Raw genomic sequence first — 15,109 nt, 5'->3', positions numbered from 1 at the left:
GAATCATCTTCTATAAGTCAACCCAGATCCTGGCATACGCTGATGATATAGACATCATTGGTCTGCGGCTCTCCTATGTAACAGAAGCCTACCAAGGGATTGAGCAGGCGGCACAGAGCCTCGGATTGCAGATAAACGAGGCAAAGACCAAACTGATGGTGGCAACATCAGCGGACCTACCAATAAATAATCCGAATCTACGTAGGCGTGACGTACAGATAGGTGAACGCACTTTTGAAGTCGTCCCACAATTCACCTATCTTGGGTCAAAAGTCAGCAACGACAACAGCATGGAAGCTGAGTTGCGCGCAAGGCTGCTGGCTGCCAACCGGTCATTCTACAGCCTGAAAAAGCAGTTTACCTCAAAGAACCTGTCGCGACGGACGAAGCTGGGACTATATAGTACCTATATAGTACCAGTACTCACATACGCCTCTGAGACATGGACACTGTCCAAATCTGACGAAACCCTCTTAGCCGCGTTCGAGAGGAAGATGCTCAGAAGGATACTTGGCCCCGTATGTGTGGAAGGACAATGGAGGAGCCGCTATAATGACGAGCTATACGAGATGTACGGCGACCTCACTGTCATACAGCGTATAAAGCTCGCCAGGCTCCGGTGGGCTGGCCATGTTATACGCATGGAAACGGACGACCCAGCCCGTAAAGTCTTTTTAGGCCGTCCACAAGGACAGAGGAGGCGTGGTAGGCCCAAATTGAGGTGGCAAGATGGCGTGGAGGCGTCCGCCATTAAGGCCGGGATAACGGACTGGCAGACGAAGGCGCGAGACCGTGAGCGGTTTCGGACACTCCTGAGGCAGGCCAAGACCGCAAAGCGGTTGTAGTGCCGGATAAGTAAGTAAGTAAGTAAGTTACCAGTCCAATAAACAACTGTCCAATTGTTTATAACAATAGCCGTTTTGAATAGACACCGCTGTCTACCACTTGCTCACACGTCAGATGGTGTGAGCTACTATGTCCAATTCAATAACACAATTTTCGCCTTCGATTAGCAACTGTCAGATTCGGCACAGTTTATTTTGTTGGGACAAATTTTGCAAAAACAAAACATTTTCAAACACGTTTCTTTTATTCAAACAATATGCAGTATAATCCATAAATTTCAATTAATTAAAACATTTATATGGTTAATTATACAACAACCACAAGAAACCGTGCCGAATCCGACCGTTGTGCAATCGAAGGCGAAAATTGTGTTATTGAATTGGACAGAGTAGCTTACACCATCTGACGTGTGAGCAAGTGGTAGACAGCGGTGTCTATTCAAAACAACTATTGTTATAAACAAGTGGACAGTTGTTTATTATGCTGGTAAACCCTGTAAATATTGGGGTATATTTTTTATTATCAACTATGCGGCCCGCGAATCACTGAAAATCTATACTTGCGGCCCTCTGATGAAATGAGTTTGACACAGCTGGTCTAAACGATAATGAACAGTCATTTTGAGAATTAGCGATTGCAACGTCAACCTAAACTACACGCCCGGAATCTACCGGTTTCGTTCCGACTCAGCCAAACTCATCCAGACTCAGATTGATCAGATTGATCCGGACTCATCAGATTGATCCGGACAGATCTGGATTGAACCGGACTGATCCAGAGTGATCCAGATTGATTCGGAGGCGAATCCGGTTATGATCCGGAGTCGGAATCATATTCTGCGCACCGGAGTCGGAATTGATCCATGACGTTGCTGACCGCTCCGAATTACCCATCACTAATTCAAGTAGGGAGACTGCACGAACAACGGGAATATCACGGTGTTGAATAACTTACTTACTTACTTATCCGGCGCTACAACCGCTTTGCGGTCTTGGCCTGCCTCCGGAGTGTCCGAAGCCGCTCACGGTCTCGCGCCTTCGTCTGCCAGTCCGTTATCCCGGCCTTAATGGCGGACGCCTCCACACCATCTTGCCACCTCAATTTGGGCCTACCACGCCTCCTCTGTCCTTGTGGACGGCCTAAAAAGACTTTACGGGCTGGGTCGTCCGTTTCCATGCGTACAACATGGCCAGCCCACCGGAGCCTGGCGAGCTTTATACGCTGTACGACAGTGAGGTCGCCGTACATCTCGTATAGCTCGTCATGATAGCGGCTCCTCCATAGCATTTTCCTCTCGAACGCGGCTAAGAGGGTTTCGTCAGATTTGATCAGTGTCCATGTCTCAGAGGCGTATGTGAGTACTGGTACTATATAGGTACTATATAGTCCCAGCTTCGTCCGTCGCGACAGGTTCTTTGAGGTAAACTGCTTTTTCAGGCTGTAGAATGACCGGTTGGCAGCCAGCAGCCTTGCGCGCAACTCAGCTTCCATGCTGTTGTCGTTGCTGACCTTTGACCCCAGATAGGTGACTTCAAAAGTGCGTTCACCTATCTGTACATCACGCCTACGTAGATTCTGATTATTTATTGGTAAGCCCGAAGATGTTGCCACCATCAGTTTGGTCTTTGCCTCGTTTATCTGCAATCCGAGGCTCTGTGCCGCCTGCTCGATCCCTTGGTAGGCTTCTGCTACATAGGAGAGCCGCAGACCAATGATGTCTGTATCATCAGCGTATTACCTCCTACGGTGTTGAATATTTCCTATTAAATATTCTCCCTAATCTTTCAGGATCGTCTTGTTCCGCACGTCGAAGAGATAGTCAGAACCCAACAAACAAAGCCGAACTGACTCGAAGGTTATGTTCTGTGCTAGAGCGAGAAAGCATGTCATCTTTTGCTAGTTCGGTGGCACCAAACACAATACATTTGAATGTGTGTGTGCCCGAATGAAGTTTATGGATGAAGAAAGGTAGGCGCGGGGCAACGGTCCACACACGAACCAATTTTACTGAAAGTAGATGAAGACGGATCGAAAATATTGCAAGTGTATGGGTGTAGCCAATTTTTTTGCAATAAATACTCTTATCTTCATTTTCTTTGGCACAACAACCGCTGTCGGTCAAGGCCTGCCTGTACATACTAGTTAAGCGAGCTTGGCTTTTAGTAATTTATTGTTACCATAGCAGGATAGTCTGTCCTGTATGAGAGCACGGTTTATACGGGACTTGAACCCATGACGGGCATGTTGTAACGTCATACGAGTTGACGACTGTACCACCAGACCGGCCCAAAATACTCTGATACTGGGGTCCTTTCCGTTTAAGTTGGTAGGGTGAAATTTCAGCCTGTCAGCTGTTTGCATTCCCGCTTGGCAAAGAGTAACTCATTTTGATGCTTCTCGCTACCCCTGACCTTAGTTTTAAAGGAATCATGCGACACACTCGCACTCCACTACCCCCTCCCATGGAATAACGCTCCCACCATCGAGGTGTTGACCAAAATTTCGATGTGTGCATGAGACACACACTCGCACTCCTCCCGCCCTCCACAGCTGAACGCACCCACCGTTGCGAAGATGGGAGAATTTTTGCTCTGAGCGTGAGACCCTGAAGCGCAAGAGATGACACTATGTGTAAAGACGATCATAATTCGATATGGTCAAAAAGCGTCGATTATCGTTTCATTTATCTGGTAATGACGTTTTTACTTTATCAAAATGTTAAACGTTAACAACTAGGCTGATAACAATAGTTGAAATGTAAATAAAATCAATTCATTTGAAGTAAAATAAATTACATTTTACTCTATTTTGACGATATGATCAACACTTGTACATAGTGCCATTTACTTTGTATTCTTCACTCTCGCGCTGTGTTGTGATCGTTCGAAACTCATTGCCAGAACGAATGCAAATTTCATTTTGGAAGGATCGGTGCCGGAAGATGCAGCGAAAATTATGAAATGATAATAGAAAAGTGGTTAAGTTAATCGTGAAAGATGTCAACGCAGGCGTAAATGCAGTTTGTTTTGTTACATGATCTACGGGTAAGTGCATGCATAAGAAGAAGAATCTTCCAAATGATGTTTGTGTTCTAACAATCGTACTGCTTTCAAAGTTTGTTTAATCTTCTATTATTTTCCATCACACGTAGCTATTTCATCACCAAAGCTCCTGATAACAGATCAAAGCAGATGGATAGGGCATACAGAGTCGCCGTTTAATTTAAAATATCTTCGTGATCGGTAAGTTTTAAATAATACTAGTTTTGTTTACCATTCTAATGCTCAATATATCTTTCATTCCTCAGGCAAACGCATCAAACAGCAAGTGTTTCTCTTCCAACAGCACGCACCATCGGTGGATCAAGCAGCTAACGATTTGATCGCCAGTACGCGCCATCAAGAATTGATATTTTGCCAAACAGTACTGTGAATAAAAAACTGCACACTTACTGTAGGAATTTCCTGGATTTTTTTGGTCGGCCTACGCTCGCGGGAATGGTGGGTCCGTTGATGAGAAGGAAAGAAAGGGTGGGAGCGAGGATTAACCAAAAACGCGGCATTGAGAATGAGGGGAGGTGCGCTCAGCGCTCACGCTGGGTCACTCAGGATGCTTGAAATAAAATGTTAACAAGCATCGATTTCAAGCATGCATGTCGCGCGACATTTTGCCAAGCGGGTTGTATAGTAGTTTCGAGCAACTATCTATGTGGGTATAATATGCAGGTGGGCTTATCCCAAGGTGTATGAATGTAGAAGGTGATGTTTATCACTTCTGTTTCTAAATGAAGATTTTAAGTTTTGTGTATTCCTCAAGCCTCCACAGAAAGCTGGTTTGAACAAAAGTTTTCACTCATCCTGTCAAAAAGTGATATTCAAATTTGGTTATAAAAAACATGCTATGAGACCACCTGGACTACATACACTTTGATTATGGATTCCATCACCAGATCTCTTTAATGCACTTTGGGATATTATAAACACCACCTTGTTTCGCCATTTTTCGAGCAGGTACTCGAATCTAATTTTAACTTTGAGCCTAAATAATCTAGACTGAAAATTGCAAGCTAGTTTTGTGTGTGGTTTTGTATGAGTGTTTACATGATTTCAGCCTCCAACTGTCAAACTCCATACAATAAACTGACTAGAATCGTGAAGGACCCCACTGTTTAAAACAAATTGATTGTCATAGCATGTCATGCAAGAAGTAGAAATGTATCAAACAAGTGCACACGTGGAAATGAGTGAAAATTAAAACTCAACAATAGCTGCCAAACGTTATAAAAAAACTAGAGACATTTACAAAATTCGTAAATTGTGTGAGGAAGATTTCGAGAAACATTACGAAGCAGCTTCACGACAACCATCAGCGGAGAGTAATTATTTAAATCATATATCTGCTATGGGCCTTGACTGACAACGGCTGTTGAACCAGAAAAAAAAAGTTTTGTCGATTACTCCATAATGTCGTTTAATGTGCTAGATTCTAGGAAAATTATTCTGTGGACAAATGACAGGGTGGCCACCCGAATCAGGATTTTTATTTCACGGGATTTCCCGGTTTTCCGGGTTTTTTCCGGATTTTTTTTAGAGTTTTCCCGGTTCACTATGCTTCGTGTGTCGGTTATATCGATACTTCAATTCCAAATCATTATATCATACGTTTTCAAAAATCGTTATGGAGGATGGTAAGTAAACACGGGCATTACAGGACAAATGGACACTTGTCATGAAAACTGGATAAAATTTATTAGTGAATTATTCAAAAATATAGTATCCAATCTGGAGGTGTGACAACACATTTGAGAACCATTTTTGGCATGATTTCTATCAAATTTGTACAAACTAATTTTCAATCATGCGCTCGTTTGTGGATCTAATTTGGCTACTATGGATCTTAAGCTATTTAAATATGCATTCTTTATATTTTCGGAAGTTTTATATTAGCTAACAACTGATGAAAAAACTACAAAAAAGCTTAAAAATATTGCTTTTTGATGGTTTTGCATCATGACACTAACTTGTAAAGACTTTACCCCGTGGCAAAGATATTTTTATCTGCTATCAATTGTTGATTAACATATGTCATCACACAACCTTAAAAAAGAGTAACCGGAAGTCATGGACCAACCAGCCACTGGAGAAAGCATACAAATCTGCGAATAACGGATTTCCTGTTAAAAGCAGCCATTCATTATGCTGTTACTCGCACGACGCTGATGATGCACCTCACGACTAGATACAGGAGATTTCAGTGGGTTTCTTAATTTTGGGACCCTTTCTTGACTATGTTTTACGGGAACTGTATTTTATGTGATAATAAAACTAAGGAGCAACGATCGGACTGCAGATGCGAAGCCATCTCAACCATCAGTGCCAGTGTGGGAACCCAGTCACTCGGGCGGAATGAAGGCAGAGGCCCGAAACCAAAATGCAAAATGCCAATGTACAGGCGATGTGTGATTGGGTAACCTTAAAATTGCTAAAGGCGACAAAAGTTATCAGTTCTGTTCATAAATTGAGATCGCCCACTAAATCTACACCGTTAAATTCGACACGACCGCAACTTCATGAGAAATGAATAACAAAAGACGAGTGCAAGGTAGAACAAATAGGCACACCATACCCGAAATGTGCAAGAACCGATATCGGTGAACGTAAGTATTGCACCAGTGCGAATGAGAAGTTTAGTATTTTAATTGATCTGTAAGAAAATTCACTATTTTTAAGTTAAATTACAATTAAAAATGATTCAAATTTCTAATTTAATTAATAATTTAATTTTTTTTAATTCAAGCCCGTACAATACAATTTGGTTTATATTTTTAAATAATATTATATGTTTGGTGATTAAATTAGGTTAATATTTTAAAATAATACATACTAAGTTTAACAACATGAAAACTACGTATTTTTAAACAACCTAATGGATCAAACACACCGGAGCTGCCGATTGACACCTTCACAAGTAGGACACTTTCATTCTGTACTTTCATACTTCATTTCATACTTCACAAGGCCCGAATAGAAATGACAGTGCGCAATTGAGGGTATACTTCGCCTGAAAAAGTATTTACGGCGACCGATAACGCTTTGACGACGCCCGATTGGCTAGGTAAACCCTGTATAGTACATATATTGCACATATGGTATCATATACTAACATATGTGAGAAACGAAAAATGATGTCTTTACACATTGGTGTGATGTTGCTGGCCTAAATAAATGTAAATAAATGTAATATATAAATGTCTAAATTGTATTAAACACAATGTATAAATTGTAAGTTGGAAACAATATACAAAACATCCCATTAATTGAAAATTCACTCAGTAGGATGGTAAACAGTGATAGCCAACGATTGTGAAAATTTCCTTTTTTTGAAGAATTTCCCGGGTTTTCCCGGAAAAATAAAATTCCCGACTAATTCCCGGTTTCCCGGTTGAGTGGCCACCCTGAAATGAGAATCCATAAAATATTTTTAGGGCGTCTACAAGGACAGAGGAGGCTTGGTAGGTCCAAACTGAAGTGACAGAAGGCGTGGAGGCGTCCGCCATTATGGCCGGGATAACGGACTGGCAGACGAATGCCGTGAAGGGCTTCGGACAACGAGGCCGTGAGCGGCTTCGGACACTCCTGAGGCAGGCCAACACCACAAAGCGATTGTAGCGCCGGATAAGTAAGTAAGTAAGTAAGAACAAATGAGAATTAAAACATACTAGAAACACTGTTTTTTACTTTAAAATATAACAACGAAAAAGCACTGCAAAAGAAAACGAATCAAATTTGTGCAAAACTATCTCGTGTAGCTATCTAAAACTGTTACTGTTATCTAAAACTGTTCTGTTATAAAATCTGACAGGTAGGCGAGATAATCGCGGTTCGTGTATCGAACCATCCGAGGTCTGGTGACGATTGAATGTGCCAAGAAGCAATATTGTTTTATCAATTTGCGAATCAAATATTTATTTTACATAATTCATGCAAAATAAAGAACAAATAAATAAAGTACATTAATTCATATTGTAGAATGGGGGTTCGAATAATTTCAACTTGGTTACAATCGCTTTCAATGAGTCATAAACATTAGATATTAAGGCTGGAAATAGACGAACCGAGATTTATTTTGCATGAACTATGTGAAATAAATAATTTGATTCGCAAGTTGATTAAAAAATAATCTTAGCACATTCAATCGTCACCAGATCTCGGATGGTTCGATACACGAACCGCGATTATCTCGCCTACCTGTCAGATTTATAACAGAATTGACAGCTCAAGTCATACGCGATTTTCGCGGTACCACGACGACCTCGGTTCGTCTATTTCCAGCCTAACATTTTTATGGTGGCATGGTTATGAAAAAAAATAGAGGTGGATCCAATCGAACATCAAAAAATTTAACATTCTAAGGTCGCAGCTGTGCAGATCCGTACGGAACAATTCGGAGCCGACTGAAGCCTTTACTGGGCAGTCGGAGGCATTGAGATTGTCAAATCGGTGAGACCGACCAGAGCCATTTCTGACTGCAAACTAGCCGTGCGACTACCGATGACTTCAACGGTTTCGAATGGCTCTGGACGGCTCTATAGACTTCGGACGGCAAACGAGCGGATCTGTTGGTTTGATTAACCGGAATCGGAGTCGGAATAGCTAAGATCGGAAATGGTTTTGAGCCGTGGATGCGATTCCGATAATCTATCACTAGTTGTTACGAAGTTTCCAAGTGTGTGTATCAAGTATTTTCATTCCTATTTCGTTCTAGACAGTTGACACAAATCTGTTTTTCCATATAAAATGTGCAATTGATTCTGCACAAATTATGCTAATATTCAGAATTAATTGAAACATAATACGACTGAGTTTGCATTCGATATAATGTTTCTTAAGGGTCTCGGTTGTTCTGTACATACGTGTAGAATAAGTTTGTTAGATGTTATGGGTACATCAATGTTAATTTCGAAGAATATAGCGACAAAATGACTGTTCTTCTCTAAAAATTTGAATACACTTCGATAAATAGTATTAGGGGCTTCACGATTCTAGATAGTTTTTTGTATGGAGTTTGACAGTTGGAGGCTGAAATCATGTAAACAATCCTACAAAACGACACAAAAAACTAGCCTGCAATTTTCAGTCTAGATTATTCTAGCCACAAAGCTAGAATTAGATTCGAGTACCTGCTCGAAAACACGGTGTGTTACATTTATCCCAAGGTGCATTAAAGAAATCAGATGATCGAATCTGAATCAAAGTGTATGTAGTCCAGGTGGTCTCATAGATTTTTTTTATAACAAATTTGAATATCACTTTTTGACAGAACGAGTGAAAACTTTTGCTCCAACGAGCTTTCTGGAGGCTTGACGAATACTCAAAACACTCTTAATCTTCATTCAGAAGCAGAAAGAAGCGATAAAAATCAGCCTTCTAAATTCATACACCTTGGGATAAGCCCACCTGTATATTATACTCACTTAGATAGTTGCTCGAAAACTGCTATACAATGCAAACAGCTGACAGGCTGAATTTCAGCCTACGAGCTTCAAACGGAAAGGGCCCCAATAACAGATTTTTGATTTGCAGTGCTTTAAGCAATTCTCAAAATATTCTTGCGGGCCGCATTCAAAATCGACGCGGGCCGCATGCGACCCGCGGGCCACCAGTTTGACACACCTGTTTTAATGGATCCGGTAATTGCTCTTACGGAATACTAATTCAGTGCCCATGAAGATGTGATAGGGAAATTACGAAAATTATGATAACAACTCAAGATGATGACGAGTCCGTTAACATGAAACGACACTTCACGATGATTTAAACAATGGGCATAAGAGACAAACCAAACGGAATGAACAAAATGATATGAATATTGCGCAAAAGAGTGGATAGCCAACTTCCAAAGGATGCTCGGACTTTGCTTTTCTGTCGCTAAAAACCATATTATAACAGTTCCAGGTGGACAAATGTGGTATTATTGAATTGTCAATAGTCCACAAGGCTATTCTAGGTAAGTTAAGCTGCATGAGTTTAGTGACTTGTGGTAAAGGGCATTTTTTATTATTTTTCTCGTTACACCTTAAATATCATTGTTCAAACAGCTCATATAAATGATGTTGCTGAGACGGCTTGTAGGCTTAGACTAAACTTATATCATTTTAATAATATTCTTACATTATCTTATTTCATCCTAATCCTATCACTAACACTAGTATGTACATGCTTAGGCCACGCTCTAGGCGCGAAAAATCATTGTAGAAAATCAACGCCTGCAGCCGAGATTGTTAAAATTGATTTTTTTGTCCATGGATTACCAATTCACAAGAGCAGTGCGACTTAGTTTAGGCCTGTAGCATATCTGCTATACATAACTTATTATGATACACACTATCAGCTATAGACACATTGTAATACACTTCGGAAAGCCAAATCACACCATTGCAACACATCATTAAAACACATCAGCAAATCAATTAACAACACACCCAGACCCTGTTCATAGAAAAAACTATTGAGAAATATTCATCTAAAACAACCGAAACTCGTAAGATAAGCAATTCAAGCGTTACATCAACTTATCGCTAAAAACTAGAATTAGAACTGACTAGAACAGTTAAAACTTTCCGGAACATTCGTAAAAACACTAAATGCGCAGCAAAGACAAAAAATGACAGACACCTCTGATACAATGTATAATGCACCTCATATCCTTTAATCGGGACAAAAACACATTCCAAAACCAAATTTACGACGAAACCCATAACTTATTTTGAGTATACATAAAACCAATTCCGATCATGGCCAGCTTCATTCAAATTGTCAAAATAGGACGTTACGCTGCCTAAAAACTTCACCTTCCAACTTATTTCATGAGTTTAGTTAAGTGCTCTTACCCAACGTAAGGCTTCTAAACTCCAACGTTTCCAGTAAGGGAAACCCCTTTCGGGGTTCCATGATCGCCTGGACGATCAAAAGCCGGGTTCTATCAGTCCGCAAGAACAGTTCGTTCCACCTCGGCTTATGGCAGTAAAAACTGACCTTCCGCTAAGATACTCGATGTCCAGTTCAAGGTGTGTTTATTAAGATGGTTAATTATTAGCGCGTTTTCCGGGCGCCATCATTGAGTATTGTTATGTCAAATCGCATAAAATTCTATACCCCCTCCAGCCCTTCCCCATTTTAATACCGGAGCCCCCAGCATTGTTATGTCAAGTCGTGAAATGTCAATTTACTCTGAAGCACTTCACCTCCTAATATCCATACACCTTGGTCCAGTTGTGACGTATATCACATTATATGGCGACCGTATCTAAAATCGAACATACTAGAGGATCATTCTAATGAAAATGGTCGGAGTACCCAATACGCGAGTGATGGTAGTGGTAATTTATTAAGGTGGAAGTAGGGGAAAGCGGGGCAAAATGGGCATGTTAAGCAGTTTACTGAATATTCCTTTGAATATGCCACAAAACACAATTTTCTTTCATTATTGTATGCCTCCACCCTTTATATGGATTACAATTGCCAATTAGAATAAAAACAACTTAAAACCATGAAAACAGTGTAAAATAAAATTGATGTTTTACGAGAAGCTATTTTGACACGCGGGGTAAAATGGGCATAGCCCTGGGCAAAATGGGCATATGTAAACAAACTGTGAAACGTCAAAACACTGGGGCAATATGGACCACAACAACTGCGCTTAGGTAATGGTCTATGCTTTTGCGTACGTTTCGTGAAATTTATTTTCGTTCTATCTTTTTGCTGCTGGTCAGGAAAGCCCTTAAAATTCCTACAAAAATATGTCATCAAAATTAAAACATTTTTACACGTTTAAATCTACAAAATCGAATCTTTTGAAGCTGTGTCTGTGATCATTATTGAGGCGACAAATACAACACCATAGCCTCACCAAGCGCTGTATGTCAAAAGCATCTGCCCATTCTGCCCCAAGCGTAACTGCCCATTTTGCCCCACGTGAGGATTTTTATATTTTTTGTTATATTAGCAAAAATACGTATTCAATCGCCTTGCTTTCTTGAGACAATTGTACAGAAATATCAATTCTAAAAACATATCATGTAAAACTTCAACGCATCCCTGTGACATTGGTGTAAGCTTATTTTCGAAGTGCAAAAATTACATCAATATGCTACGAAATCTTATCTTATTCGTGATTTTCGTTCCGAAAATTCCGCAACTTTACAAATTGAACCTTTTTAACGCCCACAAGTAAATGAACTGTGTTATCTGTATAAATATGGGGTCCTGATAAAGGCTGAAAATCGGCTGAAGAATCGGAATTCACAGAGCATTTGCAGCAGATTCACCCGCGCGTGCTTTTATTAAAGGTGGGAATGGTATGCTCCCACTGAAAACAACATGATAAATTATATATTTGTATACTTTCAGGGCTTGTATCATTCAATGCTACAAAAGGCTGTATCAAATGCGTTGCTACTGCCAAAAAAGACCCGGTAAGCGTATGTATTTGAAGAAGTTGGTGCAACGCTAAGAACACATGAGAGTGATGGGTTAAGTAGCACTGTGACACCATACACACACATCACAATAAAATGTCCAAGCACAATTGCACATTTTATAAAATTGTGGTGACACACTTCGCACAATTTATGTGCTCCGCACAGTTTTTGTGCTCCGTACGGTTTTTTGTGCTCCACACAATGGCTGGTATTATTGAATCCGTTTGTAGCGGGAACGTACGGCGCTCACAAGAAATTTTAGGGATGGCAATACATTTCTTGCGCCCGGTCCTACAACGTCGCGGTGAATAACTGTAGCAACGATCTAGTACGTTAGGAAAATGAGTGTCGGGACGTATGCCGCCACTACGAACGGATTCAATAATACCAGCCAATAACTTTGCTCCACACAGTAACTGTGCTTCGCACTCTTTTGTGCTCCACACACTGTTTTTTTGATCTGCAGTTATTGTGCGCGCACAATTACACCGCGCTCTGACGAACATCGAACAAGACACCACATGCGTGTGGCGGACACAAAAACTGTGCGGAGCACAAAAACTTGCGGAGCACAAAAAGTGTGCGGAGTACAAAAAGTGTCAAAGCACACTAACTGTGCGATAACACGGTAACTATGTGGTATCACAGTAACTGTGCGATAACACAGAAACTGTGGTCGCACAGTAGCTACGTGCGCGCACAAAAACTGTGCGAGAACACAGCTACTGTGCGACCCACATTAAGTGTGGTACTACTCACAAACAGCACAGTAGACTGTGAGTGTTACCACAGCACCACACAGTGGAAAGGGCTATTAGACCCATCACTACACATGAGATGTTCAAAGCTCAAGCATATCGAACCATACAAAATGGTCTACGCCCTTGTTAGAAACATTATAATTGCAGAGGATATGCATAAATTTTATTTTGGTATCCTGCGTAAAATAATAAATGTGAGGAAATTTAGAACTTTTTAATTAACACAAAGCTTCCATCAGAAATTCATCGCAATTGGCGAGGGCTTAAGTTTTTTTGCATGTAAGAAAGCGACAGAATTTTGGGCTTTAGGGCGGTGGCAACGCTCATCTGATGCGATTTTATCTGACGAAATTTATATGGGATTTGACAGATAACGTCGGACGTGCGATTTCGTTGTCCGACGTTATCCCATATACAAATTTGACAGGCCGTCCGATAAAATCGCATGCGAAAAAGCGTTGCCACCGTCCTTAATGATTTACGTGAGTGTTCCTTACCTAACAAATGTTTTAACAGAAGAAGCTAACAAGCAGCTTATGCTGTTCTTCTGTCCAACGACTTTTCTGTCCTCGTCCATGGACTAGCAGCATTGGGCCTATGGTGATGAACAGCTAAAAAAGTTTGCTTCTTTGTTGTTGTTTCCTTTGATTTCAATACTTAGTCTAACGCACAACATCCTCTCTTTGCGGCATCTATTCTTTTGTCGCTGTCTTGGCATTCACAAGACGCGACTCGGTGCACCGACACACTTGTTTCGATTACGTTGGAAAAGTTTTTATGTTCCATTGTTGCGAAACGATTCAAAGAATCGGTTTTGTAAAACCACAAACTTAGCTTTTTGCTCCTCCTTCTTAATCTGTGTTGCTAATAAGAGGCTAAAGGCGTTTCCTCTATTTATACCGCTTCGTTTTCTCCCGCCAACGCCCTTTCTGTTAGCAACGGGCACCCTATAAAGTCGTATCATTACGAGAAATTTTATGTTTCCGCCAACGTAAAAAATAACGGTGTCACAACAATCATCGTTATCACTTTCCTTTTCAAAACATTACCTACTGGCTCGTCCACAGACCATTCAATTGGCTTAAGCGGTCTTGTGAAGAAATAATGATCCATTCCTAGACTTAGTTCCGGTGCCAACTGATTCAATGATGACAGTGGGAGGGATTTCAAATGTTTGTACTTCGCTTAAGGCTATCCTCCATAGACTCGTTTCCATCGCGTTATTGTCCTCCTGTTCAACTGAGGCATAACGGCTTATTAGCTCTTTTCAGTTGTAACTCGTGGCACAATTTATCTTCCATTAGTGTTATAGAGGAACCTTGTGCCCGAGGAATTTACTTTGTGCCCGTTAGTCTCTAATGTAACCGGCACATAACGAAGCATAACGTTATTTAGAGTGGTAGAATACGAAAGGTTAGTACTTTGTCTACTCGTACTTACATGTTACACGTACATACATTAGCTCGATATAGATGAAGGGACGGATGGTGATTCCCGTTACATCCTGCCTTGCCGCATATAGTGTCCTGGGGGCATTGTGACAGAGTGTGTATAAACGTGGCGTCGCACTTGTGGTTCGTATTTCAACGGTTTCACATACAGAACCGATTCCTTTCAATTTTCCGAACTCTTGCAGGGTTACAGCTGGTAAGTTTCGACAATGCATACCCATAGCGGCATCACTGTCGGGGGCAAACGGTTCACAAGCTCCTGTAATATCGGGCTATCATAATAGTTTTGACCCCACTCGTCCTCACTGTGGTGCAAATCTCTTCAACTGAAACAGAGAAATCGATTAGATTTTCAAGGCGATCGTGTTTAGGGACGGGTTGGCGTCGTATTTACTAGAGGAGCATAGTCACTACTGTCATCGGACGCCCGAATGTGTTCCGTAGTGTTTCCATTATCTCCGAAAGGTAATCTCCTCTTCTCAATATGCTTTGCACCGCTTTCAGCGCCTTTCCCTTCAGCGCTTGGCGCAGACGCGCTACATTTTCTCCGTCAGAATGAATAGCCGCATAGT

The 15,109-nt window shown here is 41.0% G+C and overlaps 1 protein-coding gene and 1 long non-coding RNA gene across 2 annotated transcripts in view; one reads left to right on the top strand and one right to left on the bottom strand.

Moving 5' to 3' along the window:
• LOC121602561 (rho GTPase-activating protein 26-like) overlaps positions 1-14,743 on the bottom strand; it is a 28,486-nt gene extending 13,743 nt beyond the window's left edge. Inside the window, exon 1 of the mRNA XM_041931325.1 lies at positions 14,527-14,743. The gene's annotated coding sequence lies outside the window, so the exon portion shown is untranslated. The remainder of the gene's footprint in view (positions 1-14,526) is intronic.
• LOC121602562 lies at positions 3,850-4,438 on the top strand. The gene is made up of 3 exons (XR_006006437.1): positions 3,850-3,890; positions 3,998-4,088; positions 4,154-4,438. It is a non-coding gene; the product is annotated as an uncharacterized LOC121602562 (long non-coding RNA).
• Positions 14,744-15,109: the final 366 nt, after the last annotated feature.

Source organism: Anopheles merus, unplaced genomic scaffold (assembly GCF_017562075.2).
Source record: "Anopheles merus strain MAF unplaced genomic scaffold, AmerM5.1 LNR4000508, whole genome shotgun sequence".
In the NCBI taxonomy this organism is placed as follows: Eukaryota; Metazoa; Arthropoda; class Insecta; order Diptera; family Culicidae; genus Anopheles; species Anopheles merus.
Note: the sequence above shows the minus strand (reverse complement) of the source record. Positions and strands in the feature narration are given on the sequence as shown.